The sequence below is a fragment of the Dermacentor variabilis genome, chromosome 3 (genome assembly GCF_050947875.1).
Source record: "Dermacentor variabilis isolate Ectoservices chromosome 3, ASM5094787v1, whole genome shotgun sequence".
Classification (NCBI taxonomy): Eukaryota; Metazoa; Arthropoda; class Arachnida; order Ixodida; family Ixodidae; genus Dermacentor; species Dermacentor variabilis.
Window position 1 is genome coordinate 93,659,321 of NC_134570.1, and position 18,075 is coordinate 93,677,395.

An 18,075-nucleotide genomic window follows, 5' to 3' on the forward strand; every position below is an offset into this window, starting at 1 on the left:
CCGTAAACAAACGGCTTAAAAGTCGGTCCAGCGGAAACGTATCGAGTGTCGGCCTCAGCAAAAATAAGTTTTCTCGCCAAGAAAGAAAAAACATAGTACTGGAGGCGCGGGCACCCAGGTAGCATCGGTTTCCAATCTAGCGCCCGCTCTTATTACCAGCGCCGAAAGTGCGCGACTACGGTGAAAGTAGCCAGAAGCGAGCGAAACTTACCCCAAACTCCTGTCCCGCGAGAATACCGGCGCAACCGATCGTTCGCCTGTGCCAAAGTCGAAGTTTCTGCACCCCTTCAAAAGTTATACAACACGCAAAACCCAAGAGGGGGAACCACCCAAGCACAGGACCTCTCCAAAAACAGAGAAGCGCTAAATCCAGCCGACGAGACGGCTGGCGCCATCTGTGAGGATCCGTTGCGATCGGGCACGCATCGCGCCAATCTTAAAGTCATTTCAGAGAGACTGCATTGAGCGGCCGTGCAGGCACATGGATTGATGAAAATAGAAGGTCGTAACATGGTGAACAACGAATAAAATGCGTCAAATGTGTAGTCTATGAACCTTCTGGGCAGAGTTTGCGCCCGCAGATCGGAAACCAAATGATGCATATACGTCTGAAGGCACCCGGAAATTGTCGATATCCTCGCCTTCCTCGACTACAATCGGGGGGGGGGACAGAAGACCTATGGGCCTCGGGTGCCAGACGACCTAGCTACGCCACTGGTTTCACCGATGATGAATACACCCAAAACATCGCGTGCATTTGGCACGATTCATCGAAGGCGGTATCGTTCAATGCTGCGACACTGCAGCAACTTGCGTCGCGCTTAAAGTGTAATGCTGTACTGGTCGTACTGGGCGTTGGCCTATTTTTCTCAGTGTAACGCTGACACTTACAGGGACAAAAGAAAGGGACCTATCAATAAAGTTTCCGCCTTTATTCTACCCTGTGAAAGTGGATCTACAGCGAAGCTGTTGCCGACGTTAGACAAAGATGCCGTTACACAAGCAGCACCGCCACAAGCAACGTATAGGTCACGCGCGCGCGCACGCACGTGAGCGAACGTGCAGCATACATCCTCTTGGAGGCCCTCCGCCTAGCGCAAGTGCGTTATTGAAATGATTGAATTTCTCAAAGTAAAATGCGTCAGAAAATTCGTGAGATAAGACTTAATACACAACCTGCAGACATGATAGCGTCGGATTGTAATGCGAATATACGAGATGACGTTGTGTTACGAGGAAACTAAACAAAAATAAAAAGGAAAAGCCATTTTCCAGCGCCCGTTTGAGATCTGTCTGAGTGGCCGCGGCCGCTAGGTGGCTGTGCTGTTTTTTGGGTGACAAGCCCAAGAAAAATCCCGAATAACTAGAGGCTAAAAGTCAAACCCCAAGCGAACGACCGCTTCGCGCGACGGCTCTCCAGTGTTGCCAGTATTAGGGGATCGAGTTAGCGCCAAACCTGGCGTGCCACTAGCTATAATTATTTAAGTTGATTTGTTTGGCTGTACAAAGAAACGTAAAGTATTTCTGAAGGTCTTGCAGTAATGTTTTTTTTTTTTTCGTTTACATATCAAAATTCGGTAGTTCGCTCGTTCCGTTTGTATACTGAGAAGCGCGCACGTGCGCAAACCGATAGTATGTCACTAATGTACATCCCGTTCCGGCTGCCTACTATTGGCTAGTCGCTCATGGCACTTTCGGGCGACGAGCGACGAATTCTAGGTTTGCAGAACCGAGCGACCACGCGACAAGACCGAGCAATTTGTTCAAGCGACTGCCCGATCCGTCGCTCGAAGCCATCGCTCGTCGCACGCGCACAAAATCGCGCTCATGGGGTTTAGCCTTAACAGGTTGGGGGGCCGCACCTGACTGGGGATGGGGAGGGAAGAGGGAACGTGCCCGATATGCCGCCCCCTGGTTACGTCACTGCTGATTAGTTTCATTTGTCAAAATACATCGAAATCAATATGTTCAAAACGCACAGGAAAATCACGGTAACTTACCAAGTATTCTACCCACCTACGGTATGTAAAATAAATTAAGCGAGCTCGACCAATCATCCCACCCTCCCTGCTCCCCACCTGGAAAAGCTGTGCCGCTCCATTGCAAAAACTGTATAAGCCCACATGAAACACGCTAACGGATTCAGGCAACTATGGACTCACCGACTCGGCCTAAGAGTCATTCAGAAATAAAGTTTCTTTCTCTCTCCCTCTTAGTACACACGCTGTTAGCATACCTAGACACGTATATAGCCCACAGTACATGCATATATCTACATACAGACAAGTATAGCTATACAGCTACAAGCCACCTACACAAAACATCCGAAGTTCTCGTTTACGAAACACATGTAGGTCGCTCACGTCTACAATAAAAGCTATAAACAGACGTCCCTGGAACGATATGTCACACCAGAAGCAACCTAAACTTGCTCCGAATAGCGTTTCAAGCGGACGCTACAGAAAAAGAGACATCAAAAGGACAGCTGAACGCGTGGACAACTCAAAGGGCAAGCGGCCCCAACTTACTATTCAGGAGCTCCCACCAAGAAAGACGCCGAAACACGGTGCCGAAAAGCTCGGGCAACACGCGTCGCCGACAAATGCGAGCGCTGTTTTCACTAGTCAAGGCAACAGAATAATGGTGACACAGTTCCCGACGACCAGACGTTCCTTTCTGGACCCCTGACGAGGCGCGACCGGCGGGGTATACTACGCCAACTGCGCGCCACTGAACCACGTCAGCCGGAAAAACGCGAACGCACCGTCGCCGGTCGGAAACTGAGGCGCAGTGAGGATCCGGCGAGAGAAAAATAAATGTCTCAAAGTCTCAGCGCAGCACGACGATTGCGCATCCTGACCGTCAAATCCGGCGCCTACTGTTTCCTCCCATTCCTGTTTTTTTTTTTTTTTTTTTTTGTGCAAGTGTTCCTTCCGCGCGGCCAGGCACAGGCGACGGTGCGAAAGCCAACGTCACCAGTACAGCAGCTGCAGGGTGCGGCTTACGAAACACCGCGTCAAACAACGGAACTGCGCTCCCTAAACGCACCGCAGATCTAAAATAGCACCGCAAAGCTTGCCCACTATACTGCTGGGAAAAGAGATGACGCAACTGCATCGACCAGAAAAGAAACAAGGTGAGAGAATGATAAAATAATAATAACAATTTTAAAAAAATTGCGTGCGCGCACAGGAAGTCCACAAAAAGCTTGATCGGAAGTGCTACATTCACTGACACTATAGTTCGTGGTTAATGGTATTGGGGGGGTTCGCCGCAAAGCAGCTATATATTCGTACGGGAATGGAAAGCTATATACGTATACAGAGTAAAACCCATCACGAAAAGCTTTCGTGGGGAAAACATTCTGAAACGGGCTCGTCCATCTCGAGTCTGGCAGTTTTCCTATCAGCGCATTGTACGCAGGGGCAGTCATCTTGGCGTTGCGTTTCAAGTATACAATTACAGATTGCTGAGATGACAAGCTTGAACGGTGCAACCTCGCCCTTCGCTATTCCCAAATGTGCTCAAAGAACTACTGCTCAAAGCACCGCATGCAAGCCAACATCTGCGATCGGCTGGCTTAAAGGGACACTAAAGCGAAACAAGAAATCAGTTTAGACTAACGTAGCATTGTTTGAGAATCCTGCAGGCAGTCATTTAAAAAAATAGTTTGATTATTAGATGACAAAATGAAGGTCCAAGTATCAGTATTTGAATTTCGCGCCTAAACCCCAGAGCCGGTACGTCAGCGTGACGTCAGGGATTCCAAAGCATGTTTTCGCATTTGGGCCACGTTGGCTGAGTAAAGGTTCCCGAAACTTGCCATGTTTAATATTTGGTTCCTTTAGAACACAATGTAGTCAATATGTACCGCTATATATATTTAGCAGGCGCTAGAAGATGCCATCAAAATCCAAGACGTCACAGCCCCCAGGTGCAGGAACTCAAGTAGGCGTCGCCAGCCGTATTTCGTTCTTGCGTTTTTTCTGGCTAACCAAACGTCTTATTGTTGTAAGAGTGATGTTTTTGGTGTTCTAGAACGGTAATCTAATGATGCAGAAAAAATCATTTTTCACTTTAGTGTCCCTTTAAATGGGTGAGCGCCTTTGTGTTATTGTACGTATATATACGGTACCTTCTGCGCGTAAGACTCCGCCGAATCTTCTCTTTCTTTCGCTGACATTTCCCTTCCCGACGTATCTCTAGATGGCGTTGTGTGTTGCTCCTAACCCGGGAGGGGGGGGGGGGGGGTCATTCCTACCTAATGCTCCCTATGGGAGCCTGCGTGTGGTAACTTTCTTTCTCTCTCTCTCTCCCCCAAACAATACATTCAGAAAAACTTGCGAGGTTTCGAACATGCTTCAGTAACATGACAGCGGTCAGCGATTGCCGAAAGCTGTAAACATAGATACCTGCCATGCCTGTTAGCTTTAAAATACATTGATATTTCGCTGACAACACTGAGGTGAGGTAGGCGGTGTTGCGATTCGCCTGCGACACGTGGTTTTGCCGGCGCGACTGCGGCGGGGCGGCAGACATTTTTGGCCCGATCGTCGTCGCCGCAACGCTCATCGCCAGGTGTTTCCAGGCGCGACTGCGGCGATGCGACCGCATAGGGATCATCCTCGCATTCCAGTCATTGTGCCCGAAACAGGCGATGCCAAAGCAGGGACCATCCTCTCATTCCAGTCATTGTGCCCGAAACAGGCGATGCCAAAGCAGGGACCATCCTCTCATTCCAGTCATTGTGCCCGAAACAGGCGATGCCAAAGCAGGGACCATCCTCTCATTACAGTCATTGTGCCCGACCGGCAGCGCTACAACAGGGTGCTACGAGATCGTGCTCGACAGGGTGCTACGAGATCGTGCTCGTCATGGTGCTACGGCATCGCTACGACAGTGTGCGTCACCATTAGCCCATTGTACATTCACGTGCTCGTCTTTTGAGGGGTTCCTTCTTGCCCTCAACTGCGAGAGTATAAAAACAGCTGCCCCCGGACGCAAAAAGAGAGGGCTCCGATTTCTTCTGTTGAGTGAAGTGCTCTCCCGTCTCTCTTCTTCGGTCAAACCTGACCGCCAACTCTTTGCGATGTTAAAATAAACAAGTTGTTTCGTTGTTACCAGTCGACTCATGCTTTGCCGGGACCTTCGGATGCTTCCAGTTGTACCCCAGGCCGCCAGGCCAACGCTACCCTTGGGGCTTGCGACCCAGGTACAACCACGGGCGTCAGCGCCGAGTTCCCAACAGATCGTACCAGCGGTGCGATCCAAACATCTGGTTGGCAGCGGTGAGATCGCCTACGACTTCAAACAACTGTCTGCCAGCGGTGAGATCGCGACAACGGAGGCCAGCAGCGAAGAGATGCAGTTGACTGTATGCTGAGCAGCTCAACGACGATCCGGGAGCGGTGCAACGAGCCCTGTGTGACGACTGGTTGCCTGCAGCGGAACGACTGCGCGGAATTCCTGCCTGCGAGGTTTGGTGAGTGCGGGACTTTCTTCTTCTGAGCTTTGCCAGGCTTTTTGTTAGTGTCAGAAACAGAGCTGGTAATTGTGGTTGTCGTTGCTGCCGGGTTAGTTTGCGGCAAGACAATAGTAAGCAGTAGAGAAAGCAGCATTCAGAGCAGCCATGGATTTGAAGTCGTTGCGCAAACCGAAATTGTTGGAGCTTGCAAGAGAGTTGGGTCTGGATGTCTCAGACAAACTCAGAAAACCTGAACTGCTAAGGACTATTCTTGAGTTAGAGGCTGAGGATGACGAGCTGTCGGAATGCCTTGAGACTATTGAGGAGAGGTCAAAAAGACAGGAGCGCGAACTTAAAGAGCAAAAAGAGAAACAGGAGCGCGAACTTAAAGAGCAAAAAGAGAAACAGGAGCGCGAACTTAAAGAGCAGAAAGAAAAAGAAGAGCGTGACCGTCAACACGCTTTGGAAATGAAGCGTCTTGAGGTAGAGATGGAACGCGCTCGTAATGGAAGTCAGGCACACGGTGCAGGAGAACGCGTATTGTTCAAAATGACTGACCTGATGCGGCCGTTTAAGCTTGGAGAGGACATTGGTTTGTTCCTGGTTAACTTTGAGCGAACGTGCGAGAAGCAGGGGTTCTCTCGGGAAACGTGGCCACAGCACTTGCTCACTTTGTTACCCGGCGAGGCGGCCGACGTAGTCGCTCGCTTGGATAGAGAGGAGGCAGAGGATTTCGACACAGTGAAATCGAGTCTTCTAAAAAAGTACCGGCTGTCTGCGGAGGCGTTCCGTCGGAAGTTTCGGGAAAATGAGAAAGGCAGAAGTGAGTCATATACAGAGTTTGCGTATAGGCTTATGTCGAACATGCAGGAGTGGCTCAAAGAAGAGAAAGCGTTTGGTGACCACGATAAAGTTCTGCAGTGTTTCGGGCTAGAACAGTTTTATAGTCGGTTACCGGAGAACGTGCGGTACTGGGTCTTGGATAGGCCAGACGTTTGTACGGTGGCTAGAGCCGCTGAGCTAGCCGAGGAGTTTGTGACGCGTCGAGCTCGCGGAGCTAAGGACGGTCAAAAGGGTGAATTTGGCTCGAAGTTTGAGAGGCCGAAGTTCACACCCATGAGAGCAAAGGGGAACACGCGTAGTGAGGATGCAAGTGAAAGCAGTCCGACCAAACGTAAAGAGACGGCGGCAGCCGAAGCCGAACGCAGAAAGCGGTTCGAGATGAGGCGAGCGGGCGTTTGTTATACGTGCCAGAAGCCGGGTCACTTTTCGGCGCAGTGTCCGGAAACAACACCAAAAGTTGTTTTTTTTTCAATAGGCAGCACTGACGAGAACATGAAGCTTCTCGAGCCTTACATGCGAGACCTCCTCGTGAACGGGAAAGAGTGCCGAGTGCTTCGCGATTCCGCAGCAACGATGGATGTAGTTCACCCGTCTTACGTAGAACCCCGTATGTTTACGGGCGAGTGCGCATGGATCAAGCAAGCCGTGGAAGCTCATAGCGTGTGTCTGCCGGTAGCAAAAGTGCTTATTGAAGGACCTTTCGGAGCGCTTGAGACGGAGGCGGCAGTGTCATCTATGCTGCCCCCCCAGTACCCGTACCTATTTTCAAACAGGTCCGATCACCTCCTGCGCGAGAAGGGGCTTTTGTTTGGTGAAGCTAGTGTTCAGGCCTTAACCAGATCGAAGGTTCGGGAGCTCGCTGCAAAGGCGGTAGTTGCGGGGCCGACGTTATCAAACAACGAAAAAGGGTCAGAGGCGCAGCAAGCTGATATTCAGAGCACGCCCGAACTGAATAAAATTGAGTCTGTAGCGTTGAAGGCGCCAGATACTGGAGAGGAAAATCCCGATTCGGGAAAGTTAGAAGAGCTATCTACTGATTTGCTCATCGCGCCTACGTCAGACGGACTTGATAGGTTGCTAAAAGTCAGCCGGTCGGCTTTGATAGCCGAGCAAAAAAAGGATGGCAGCCTGGAAAACGTGCGCTGCAATGTCAAAGAAGGTATCGCCAGGAAAACTGCGCGTTTTGTGGAAAGAGGTGGAGTCCTGTACCGGAAGTATCTAGACCGAAGAGGAGTGGAGTTCGATCAGCTGATCGTGCCTCAATGCTATCGTCAGGATCTGTTGCGCTTGTCGCATGGGGGTTCGTGGTCCGGACACCTAGGAGTTAAGAAAACTAAGGACCGTCTCTTGCAAGAGTACTATTGGCCAGGGTGTTTTCGGGACGCAGACCATTTCGTGAGGACATGTGACACTTGTCAGCGGGTGGGCAAACCAGGGGACAAATCGAGGGCGCCGTTGAAATTGGTACCTATCATTACGGAGCCTTTTAGACGGCTCGTTATTGATACTGTGGGACCTCTGCCGGTAACAGCCACGGGGTACAGACACATTTTGACTGTGATCTGCCCAGCGACAAAGTTCCCTGAAGCAGTGCCGCTTAAAGAACTCAGCTCAGTTGAGATAGTTAATGCACTACTGTCCATATTTGCGCGAGTTGGTTTTCCTGTGGAAATCCAATCAGATCAGGGCACAGTGTTTACTAGCGCTTTGACGACAACTTTTCTCGAAAGGTGTGGGGTAAAGCTGTTACACAGCTCAGTGTACCACCCACAGTCGAATTCCGTTGAGAAGCTCCACTCCGTCATGAAGCGCGTGTTGAGAGCCTTGTGTTTTGAACATCAAACTGACTGGGAGCTGTGTCTGCCTGGGGTGATGTTTGCTTTAAGGACCGCGCCGCATGCGGCTACGGGGTTTTCGCCAGCTGAACTGGTGTACGGTCGCTCGCTTCGGTCTCCGCTTCGCATGCTTCGAGAATCATGGGAAGGTAGGGGCGACGACCCAGTCGTGGTGGAGTACGTGCTTAAGCTCCTCGAACGCTTAAGAAGGGCACAGGAGTTGTCAGGTGAAGCAATGACAAAGGCCCAGCAGAGGGCCAAGGTTTATTATGATCGGACAGCCAGGGCCCGTCGTTTTGAGGTTGGCGATGAGGTCATGATATTGCGCACATCGCTAAACAACAAACTAGACGTGCAGTGGGAGGGCCCAGCGCGAATTGTTCAGAAACTGTCGGACGTTAACTACGTGGTAAGTCTGCCAGGAAAGCGGAAAGCACAGCAAGTTTACCACTGTAATCTGCTCAAACCTTATAGACAAAGGGAAGCAGTGGTGTGCATGATGGTAAACGTTCCTGAAGAGCTTCCGGTCGAGCTTCCGGGACTAGGCTCAGTGACGAACAGGGAAGACACCGGTCAAGTCATTAGTGACCTTATCAGTAAAGCACCGCTGTCGCCCGAGCAGAAAACCGAACTACACCAGCTATTACAAGAGTTTCAAGGTCTGTTCTCTGAGAGGCCTGGTAGGACTTCTGTACTTACTCATGATATAGAACTTACCTCCACAGAGCCAGTACGATCCAAGGCGTATCGGGTGTCACCCCGCCAGAGCGATATTATGAAGGCTGAGGTAAAGAAAATGCTACAGCTCGGTGTTATTGAGGCAGGTGAGAGTGATTATACCTCCCCTTTGATTTTAGTTGAGGTACCGGGCAAGGAACCTCGTCCTTGCGTCGACTACCGCAGGCTTAATTCCATCACTAAGGATCAAATTTATCCGATCCCTAACATCGAGGAGCGCCTTGAGAAAGTTAGTAGCGCTCAGTTTATTTCCACCCTAGATCTTGTCAGGGGTTATTGGCAGGTTCCACTTACAGAAGAGGCTAGTAGGTATGCGGCGTTCATTTCACCAATGGGAACATTCCGTCCTAAAGTGTTGAGTTTTGGTTTGAAGAACGCGCCATACTGTTTTTCAAGTCTCATGGATAAAGTGTTGCGGGGACAGCAAGAATTCGCTTTACCGTATCTAGACGACGTAGCGATATTCTCCGCATCCTGGTCTGAGCATATGACACACTTGCGGGCAGTGCTAACCCGCCTGCGCGAAGCAGGCTTGACAGTAAAGGCTCCTAAGTGCCAGTTAGCACAGGCCGAGGTTGTCTACCTCGGTCACGTGATTGGTCAGGGTCGTCGCCGCCCCTCTGAAATAAAAGTGGCCGCTGTGCGAGACTTTCCGCAACCGCGCACCAAGACCGATATTCGGTCGTTCTTGGGTGTCGCCGGCTACTATCAGAGGTACATCCCTAGGTACTCTGATATCGCGGCTCCCCTAACGGATGCTCTAAGAAAAACAGAGCCTCAAACAGTCGTCTGGGACGAGACAAAGGAAAGAGCTTTTAGCGCCCTAAAGAGTGCCCTAACAAGCCAGCCTGTGCTACGATCGCCAGACTATACAAAAGGGTTCATTGTTCAGTGCGATGCTAGTGAGCGAGGCATGGGCGTTGTACTGTGCCAACGGGAAAATGGAGAAGTAGAACACCCCGTCCTGTATGCTAGTCGTAAGCTGACCAGTCGTGAGCAGGCGTATAGCGCCACCGAGAAAGAGTGTGCGTGTCTCGTGTGGGCCGTTCAGAAATTGTCATGCTATCTAGCCGGCTCGAGGTTTATCATTGAGACGGATCACTGCCCTCTCCAATGGCTGCAGACCATCTCTCCCAAAAATGGCCGCCTCCTGCGCTGGAGCCTCGCTTTACAACAATATTCCTTTGAGGTGCGTTACAAAAAGGGGAGTCTCAACGGTAACGCCGATGGCTTAAGTCGAAGCCCCTAACGTAGGAATCAGCCTCAAAATTGTTTGTTACTGATGTTTTTTTTCCTGAGGCAGGATTTTTTTTAACATATTGCTTTTGTTTAGTGTTTCAAAGTGATGATATGCTTTCTAGTGCAAGTTTTCAATTTGTGGACGCGTTCTGAGTGATGCTAGACTACTGTAAGGAACTAGGCAGTGGTATAAAAAGGGGAAAGAGCCTGGCAGGGCTTAGTGAGGGTTGTGCCGTGCTTGCTGACTGAGCGGTTGAGTTTCAGCGTAGTTCTAACGCTTACCGGGAACGAGAACAAAAATGTGAACTCTCCCGAAGTCACTTTGCAGTGTCCCGTGCGAACCTGAACAAGAGAACGAGGCCTTCTCTGTGCGCTGCGCTCAAGAAACGTCGAGGGACGCCCGACTTCGGTTAGGAGCATCATCGAGCGACATCCCTCCGGACAGCGGATGCAGTCCCCTGTCCATCGGGATCTCCTTCCCCCGGCGGGGCGGTCTGTTGCGATTCGCCTGCGACACGTGGTTTTGCCGGCGCGACTGCGGCGGGGCGGCAGACATTTTTGGCCCGATCGTCGTCGCCGCAACGCTCATCGCCAGGTGTTTCCAGGCGCGACTGCGGCGATGCGACCGCATAGGGATCATCCTCGCATTCCAGTCATTGTGCCCGAAACAGGCGATGCCAAAGCAGGGACCATCCTCTCATTCCAGTCATTGTGCCCGAAACAGGCGATGCCAAAGCAGGGACCATCCTCTCATTCCAGTCATTGTGCCCGAAACAGGCGATGCCAAAGCAGGGACCATCCTCTCATTACAGTCATTGTGCCCGACCGGCAGCGCTACAACAGGGTGCTACGAGATCGTGCTCGACAGGGTGCTACGAGATCGTGCTCGTCATGGTGCTACGGCATCGCTACGACAGTGTGCGTCACCATTAGCCCATTGTACATTCACGTGCTCGTCTTTTGAGGGGTTCCTTCTTGCCCTCAACTGCGAGAGTATAAAAACAGCTGCCCCCGGACGCAAAAAGAGAGGGCTCCGATTTCTTCTGTTGAGTGAAGTGCTCTCCCGTCTCTCTTCTTCGGTCAAACCTGACCGCCAACTCTTTGCGATGTTAAAATAAACAAGTTGTTTCGTTGTTACCAGTCGACTCATGCTTTGCCGGGACCTTCGGATGCTTCCAGTTGTACCCCAGGCCGCCAGGCCAACGCTACCCTTGGGGCTTGCGACCCAGGTACAACCACGGGCGTCAGCGCCGAGTTCCCAACAGATCGTACCAGCGGTGCGATCCAAACAGCGGAAGGACAGCACGCATCTCTTTGAAGGAGTGCCCTGAGCTCACGCCTCTTGAGAAATTTATCTTTTTAACGCAACACACAAACAGCAGTAAAACTATCGAACAGCCGAGACTGACCCCCCCCCCCCCCAAAAAAAAAAAAAGAAACATATATTGTATTTAGGTCAGAGCGACTATATAAGCGGCTTTTCTGTCGCATATTTCACCTGCTTCGAGAACTTGCACTTGCTTCGAGCAAGTTTGTAAAGACATGTCTTTACAAACTTGCTCGAAGCAAGTGCAACCGGCATCATCTTACTATTAGAAGACTTTGAACTGAAGGTTCGGATAGCTCCGAGCGAAACTTATTTGAGCGACCAGAATATAACTACTACAGAAAGTTGAGTGATAGTTGGCAGAGATTCACCGTGACAGAAGGCATAAGCCGTGCAGACACGGACACAGAATTTATAGGAAGACACGACGCAACATTTTTAAAATTAATATATATATATATATATATATATATATATATATATATATATATATATATATATATATATGCTGTTCCGCCAATGCTTTAAAAACTGCAATAGCATTCCCCGAGGAGGTGCTCGTCGGCATACATTTCAAAAGTAATAGCGTTTGCATCGAAAATCTACGCGCCGACACGTAACGTTGACACATGTACATTTGTGGATGTATGTACCTGTACAGAATCACGTTTGCGAGACGTGGGCTCAGCAGACGGCTATAAACAACTCATTCTCTCTTGTCTAACCCATACAGTTTACGTAACTCCGATATAACGATTCAGCGCGTTTTTGCTTAAAGAAGGACACCATAGAGGAGTACTAAAAGCTAAGCCGTGTCAGAAAGTTACGCTTCTACAGCAGCGAAAACGCTACTCTTGCTGTGGAAGGAGACCTTTTATTTATTTGGCAAAAGAGGGAGGGAAAGAAAACACGCAAAAACGAATGACAGGCGGCGACGCCCCCAATTCAAGTAACACGCAGTGACGTCATGGATTCCGACAGCTTCTGTTTCGGTCCAGTCAAATGTTTATCGGCAGAGAGTGACCGCATTGCATTATACATAGATGAGCCAATTACACGCAACCGCAACCGTGATACCCGCGACGTCGCGCGGATATTTATTTATTTGGCAAAAAAGGGAGCGAAAGAAAAGACGCAAAAACGAATGACAGGCGGCGACGCCCTCAATTCAAGTAACACGCAGCGACGTCATAAATTCCGACAGCTTCTGTTTCGGTCCAGTCAAATGTTTATCGGCAAAGACTGACCGCATTGCATTATATATAGATGAGCCAATTATACGCAACCGCAACCTTGATATCTGCGACGTCGCACTGACCTACCGGCGAAGAGGAGTCCGGGTTAAGTAAATAAAATAAATAAATAAAGCAACAAGAAAGAATAATAATAAAAGCAAACCTTGGCCTCACCTGTTCCTGACAAACTAATGAGACTTAAAGCATGTCAAAACTGATTTGGTACTGCTCTGCATAGTGTCCCGCGGTCACAAGATGACGTTATCCGGTCTCCGTTGTACGTTATGGGCTAGAACTCTCTAGTGACGTCTCGGTGTCAAGTACGGGCGCCTTCTCATTCACAGTGGACAGTGTAAGCGCGGAGCCACAAAGGAGCCACGAGAACGTTGCGAGAACTATTAACGCTACTAATAAAAGAAGTGGCAGGGTAGCCCCAAAAGCTCCATGTACTCGATACAACACCGCATACTGTTTAGTCTATATAGAGATCCTTACAGACTCAACATTGTCCGTTCTCACGTTACGTTTCCGCTCAGAGCAAATTTGCGCGCGCGCGCACACGCGCGAAAACATAGAAACGCCATGCCCGTTGATGCCATACGAAGCTAAATATCGTCGAGTTGCCATGTCGATCGGCTGCGTCAGATTGCATGCAGACATATAACGCCACATACACACGCACGCACATACGGATTGTGACAGTCGCATCTGAAACGTAAAAATTAAAATAAGCCAAAATGCTTCATTTCCGTTGACAGATGAGAGGGAATGGGGCAAAGGCAAAAAAAAAAAAAAAAAGAAGTGTCAAGAGCTGTCGGCAATTTGAAACTCGCGGGACGAAGAATGAATGAGAGCTGCAAAGCTCCTAATAAATGCCGTAGAAAGAGGCAGCGGTCGGAATCGGAAAAAGGGGCGGGGAAGGGAAGAAAAAAAAGAGCGGCGAGGGGGGACCACGACAGCAAAAGGAAAACGAATAAAACAAACACACAAATAAAGCGGGAAACGTGCGAACGGGAGCTGAAAAAGCACGGCGGTGAGACGTGCGCAGACAAATTGAGGATCGAGCTGAGTCAAGGTTAGACTTCCGCGTCTACTATAGGCACTCAAGGTCGCGGCGAAAAGGCGCCACACACGTCGACGGAGGCGACAGCGCAGAACGGGAAGCCGAGAAGGAGGCAATAAAGGCCGCCCAGCTGTTGACACCGGCTGTGTACGTACGCGCAGAACAGCGGCGAGAACGGGAAGGAATGAACAAAGGAACAAGAACATGCGCGACTTTTCGGCACTCGAGTTGCAGACCAGGAAACGAGGGCAAACAAGAACGCCAGAGACCGTATTCTGATAGTAACAACAACTAGACCAACAATGACAACAACGACGCGACCACCAGCAGAGAAGTACTTTACTCTCAGCTGTAACTTAGAACTCTGACTGAATGTTTGAGCAGTTTGGCAGGAAAGCGTGCAAGCACAGACAAAAGTAGAACGAAAAGGCGTTTACGTTGCTGTTCGTGTCGCCCTTTGAGTTCTACTTTTGTCCGCACTTGCACGTCTGCCTTTAAGTACAACGAATCTCAAATGTAAGTCCGAACGCGAGCAGTATGCCCCAGGGCATCGTCAGCCTATCTCGTTAAAAATACAAGAAAGAAAGAAAGAAAGAAAGAAAGAAAGAAAGAAAGAAAGAAAGAAAGAAAGAAAGAAAGAAAGAAGGCTTTCGTAGACGTATGCAAGTGCGACCGACTGATCAAAGTCAGCGAAGCCGCACATATAGAGGAACTCTCATACCATTCGGAAGTCAGAGGAGTCCGGTTATACCAAAGGCTTAAGACTGCTGCAAACGCTCTGCTATATCCCAACCTAGTAAGTTTATACTTTCCGCTATATAACCGAGGCATGTTCATGTTGCACATGCTGCACCCAGTGCGCCAGTTCGCGCTCCGTACGATGCATCTGTGCCTGGTCTGTAATGACCGTGCCGCACGTTCCCGCCTCAGCATAAAAACCGCCATAAAAGTATAAGGAGACACCAATCGCCGCTGCCAAATATTTCAAAAGTCTATATACTGTAGCGCTTCCCGTGGCTGCCGTGGAGAACAAATTGACAATATATACTATACATACTAGTTGGGAAAGTGCCCAAGACGGCGGCCAGACATCAAACGTGCCGCAAAGAAAAAAAAAAAAACGCCGACGCCTCGCATCCTTGGGAGATCTCGGGCAACAAGTCAAAGAGGAAAAGCACGCGCAGGCGCCACTGGCGGCGTCTTTTATTTTTTTATCACTTTTCGCCGTCCCCTCCAAAGCGCGCTGGGTGGTGCCGCCCAAGAAATGCGCCGGCCCTCTTCGCGTCCCTCCCGTGGCTAGCTAACTCTCTCTCTCTCTCTCCCTTTCGCTTTTTCGAGAGAAGCGTTATATTGAGGCCAATTAAAGCGAATACGAGGCCGCACCGCGGAGGGTCGTATATGGCTCTCGAGCACACGCCCGGCGTGCCATCGCGCAGATGGCCAAATAAATGCCCACTCGTCGGCGCCGCCCTTGTTAGCTGTCCGAGTAAGTTGCTTTTTTTTTTTTTTAATGAACGCGCTTAAATAGGATGTTTGTGTGTATGAGTGCGTGAGAGAGGAAGATAGAGGCCATCGAAATGCCGTTTATTCTCCTCGAGCGAGCAGCACAACGACATATCACAAGTAATTTTTTTCCTAAGTATACTGTCATGGCCTGGAACCACCTTCCTGTCCGCGTCGTTTTGAATAGTGGAGTACGTCACGATCGAGTGAGCCGCAAAATTCGAAAAAATAAATAAAATAAGATGCATATCCAACGCACCCCATCTTGGGATCTATGCTATAAATTAGCCCATTTCATTCCTGCGTCACAGGCGTAAAGAAAAATGAAAAGAAGAAAAGAAACCTGCAGCACGGTACTGCACGGGAATGCCAACGGAACACCGAGATACCCACTATCCCCAATCCCAATGGGAGGCCCTGCTGCTCAGCTCCAGCCAGGATGACTGCAGCACCAGCTGTTGGATCGACCGGGACCCTCCGGCGGCCCGCAGGCGCCCTAGATGAAGGAGCCCTCCTCACGGAAAACTGCATCAATAAAGTTTATACTCTTTGCGGCGCGCGCGCATGCGCTCTCACGCAGCCGCGTGCTATACACAAGAGTGGAACACGCGGCAACCATCTCAGGGAGCTCGTCGGCGTTGGCACGATGTGCACTAACAGTGTCGCTCGACCGTTTAGCATTGTTTCTCTCGTTCGCATAGCATATAGCTATAAAGTTTCACTTGTGAACGAGCTTCAAAATAGTCAATACTTCTAACAAAGCACGTTCTCTATACTTGTTATAGCTGATCAAGTTGAAAGACTAAACTTTTCTTCTTGCATCACTTTGTGTATCGTTTTTTTTTTCTAAACATTCCGACAACTTATGTCACGCGAGCAGATGCGCAACTAAGCGGCAGTCGGAAGTTCGGTCCGCGCGCGTGTACGTAACAGACGTCGGAGACTCCGCGGACAAAGCGGTACGGCAAAATCTCAAAGTAGCCAAGCAGAACTGGTCGGCTATATGGGCTACGCATTTTTTTTTTTTTTTCAGCTGAATGGTGTCGCGCCGAGCAGCAGGTGGTGCATATTGTGCAACGCCACAGCACGCGGCCTTGGCAACGTGTCGACGCGGGCTGACTTCACGTTCCTTCTACAACGTGCCAGAGGCCACGAGAGTGGCGAGGCGAACGACAATGCCGAGACGTGGACACCCCGCAGACAGGGACGCTCGTACAGCGCGCAAGCGCGATGGCTCTGACGCCAGTCTGCGAGCGCCTTTGATGAGGCGCCCGATCGAATCTTAGACTGAGCTGCTCGTATACGTTTAAATGTAAACTCTCTGTTGTTGAAACGTATTAACGATATCCCATTACCCTTCCCTCTTGACTATTGATTGCCATCAGGCTTCGACGAGGCCGGAGCAGTCGTGGCAAGGCCCGTCCCACCAAGGCGAGTAAGGAGTGTGCGCTTAGGATACACTTGCGCTAATTATCGTCTCCGACGGTTCGCGTTCGCGTTCCAGAGTCTGTTTAATAGCTTTTGGCAAAGCAGTAGCACTATAGGACAAGGAATACGCGGTATATTCGTCTTCTGGGTCCCTTGCGTGGGAGGGGACTGTCGTCAGCAATATACATCTTTGGCTGTCGGCTCTTCCATTCCTGAATTAAAAATATCGTGTCCCTACCCAGGAATCGAAATGCAGGACATTATATATATATATATATATATTGGAAAGCGGTGCGGTTGGAAGCAACATGCTTCCCACTGTCCTGCATTTCGATTCCTGGGTATTTAAAATTTTAAATCAGGAAAGGAAGAGCCGAGAACCAAACATGTATATTCCTGACGACAGTCCCCTCCCACGCATATATATATTGTTCTCGTCCGTAAAGCGCAACGCATACTGTTCGTGACACAAATAACCACTTGCACATCGCGGCATGGGGCGAAGCAGCCCATGCAAAAACGTTACACGAGTTTCGCGCAGTGTGAAAGCGGGTCTCCATACTGAAAGAAGAGAGAGAGAGAGAGAGAGAGAGCAAGCAAAGCTCGGCGAGAGCCCGGCCGTGAAAGGCGCCCATGCAGTCCTTCTCGAGACGTGGCACGCCGTCCTCCACGATTCCTCCCCGCACACGCAGTAACCCACATACAGCTTCGCCAACAGCGCGCACCCACCCCAGTCCGGTGCCGACCAACGCGCGGTCGCGTCCTTCGGCAAATGCCAAGGATATCGAGCTTCCTGGCGCGATACTGGCGTAAACGCGCATTCCTGCAGTATAGCCGCTCGTCCCAGACGCCCAATAGAGAGTTTCAGTTTAGGGGACGCAAGCGGTTTGCGCAAGCAACAACTAGGGAGGCCGGTACTGCGCATGCGCAGACACAGACGTAGGGGCCTGCGCAAGCGCAGTGCCGTCGTCCCTAGTTCTTGCGTACGCAAGCCGCTTGCGTCCCCTAAACTCTCTAATAACGCCGCAGCTCTTCCAACCTTTTCGGCGTCGAAATTTCGCTTCAGCTACCGGCAAACTCTCTCGAGGACGAATTTCCGTGGAAGTTGCCGGACGTACGCACGTTCGCCGCGGACCAGGCGCCCAGGGGCGGCTTTGCAAGGACATTTCTTTCTTCTTTCTTTCTTTCTTTATTGTTTCCTCAGACACAGTCTAAGACACAGTTTTCATAACGAAAATAACAATGAATTTAAGAATGCGCTCTTAAATGTTTCCTAGACGACTCCTAGTGCGTGCAAGAACGCGTTCTCAAATTCGTTATTATTTTCGTTATGAAATGTTTGTGCAAGCTACCCAAGGACATTATGTACGTATAATGGCAAACCGTGTGCAGCGATTAGC

The 18,075-nt window shown here is 50.1% G+C and overlaps 1 protein-coding gene across 3 annotated transcripts in view; it reads right to left on the reverse strand.

The window, feature by feature from the left end:
- LOC142576056 (leupaxin-like) overlaps positions 1 to 18,075 on the reverse strand; it is an 85,323-nt gene that overhangs the window by 39,397 nt on the left and 27,851 nt on the right. Inside the window, exon 1 of one of the 3 annotated variants that reach the window (XM_075685977.1) lies at positions 212 to 352. The exons of the other annotated variants lie outside the window; for them this stretch is intronic. The gene's annotated coding sequence lies outside the window, so the exon portion shown is untranslated. Of the gene's footprint in view, positions 1 to 211; positions 353 to 18,075 lie in introns of those variants that run through there. 3 annotated transcript variants of the gene reach the window in all.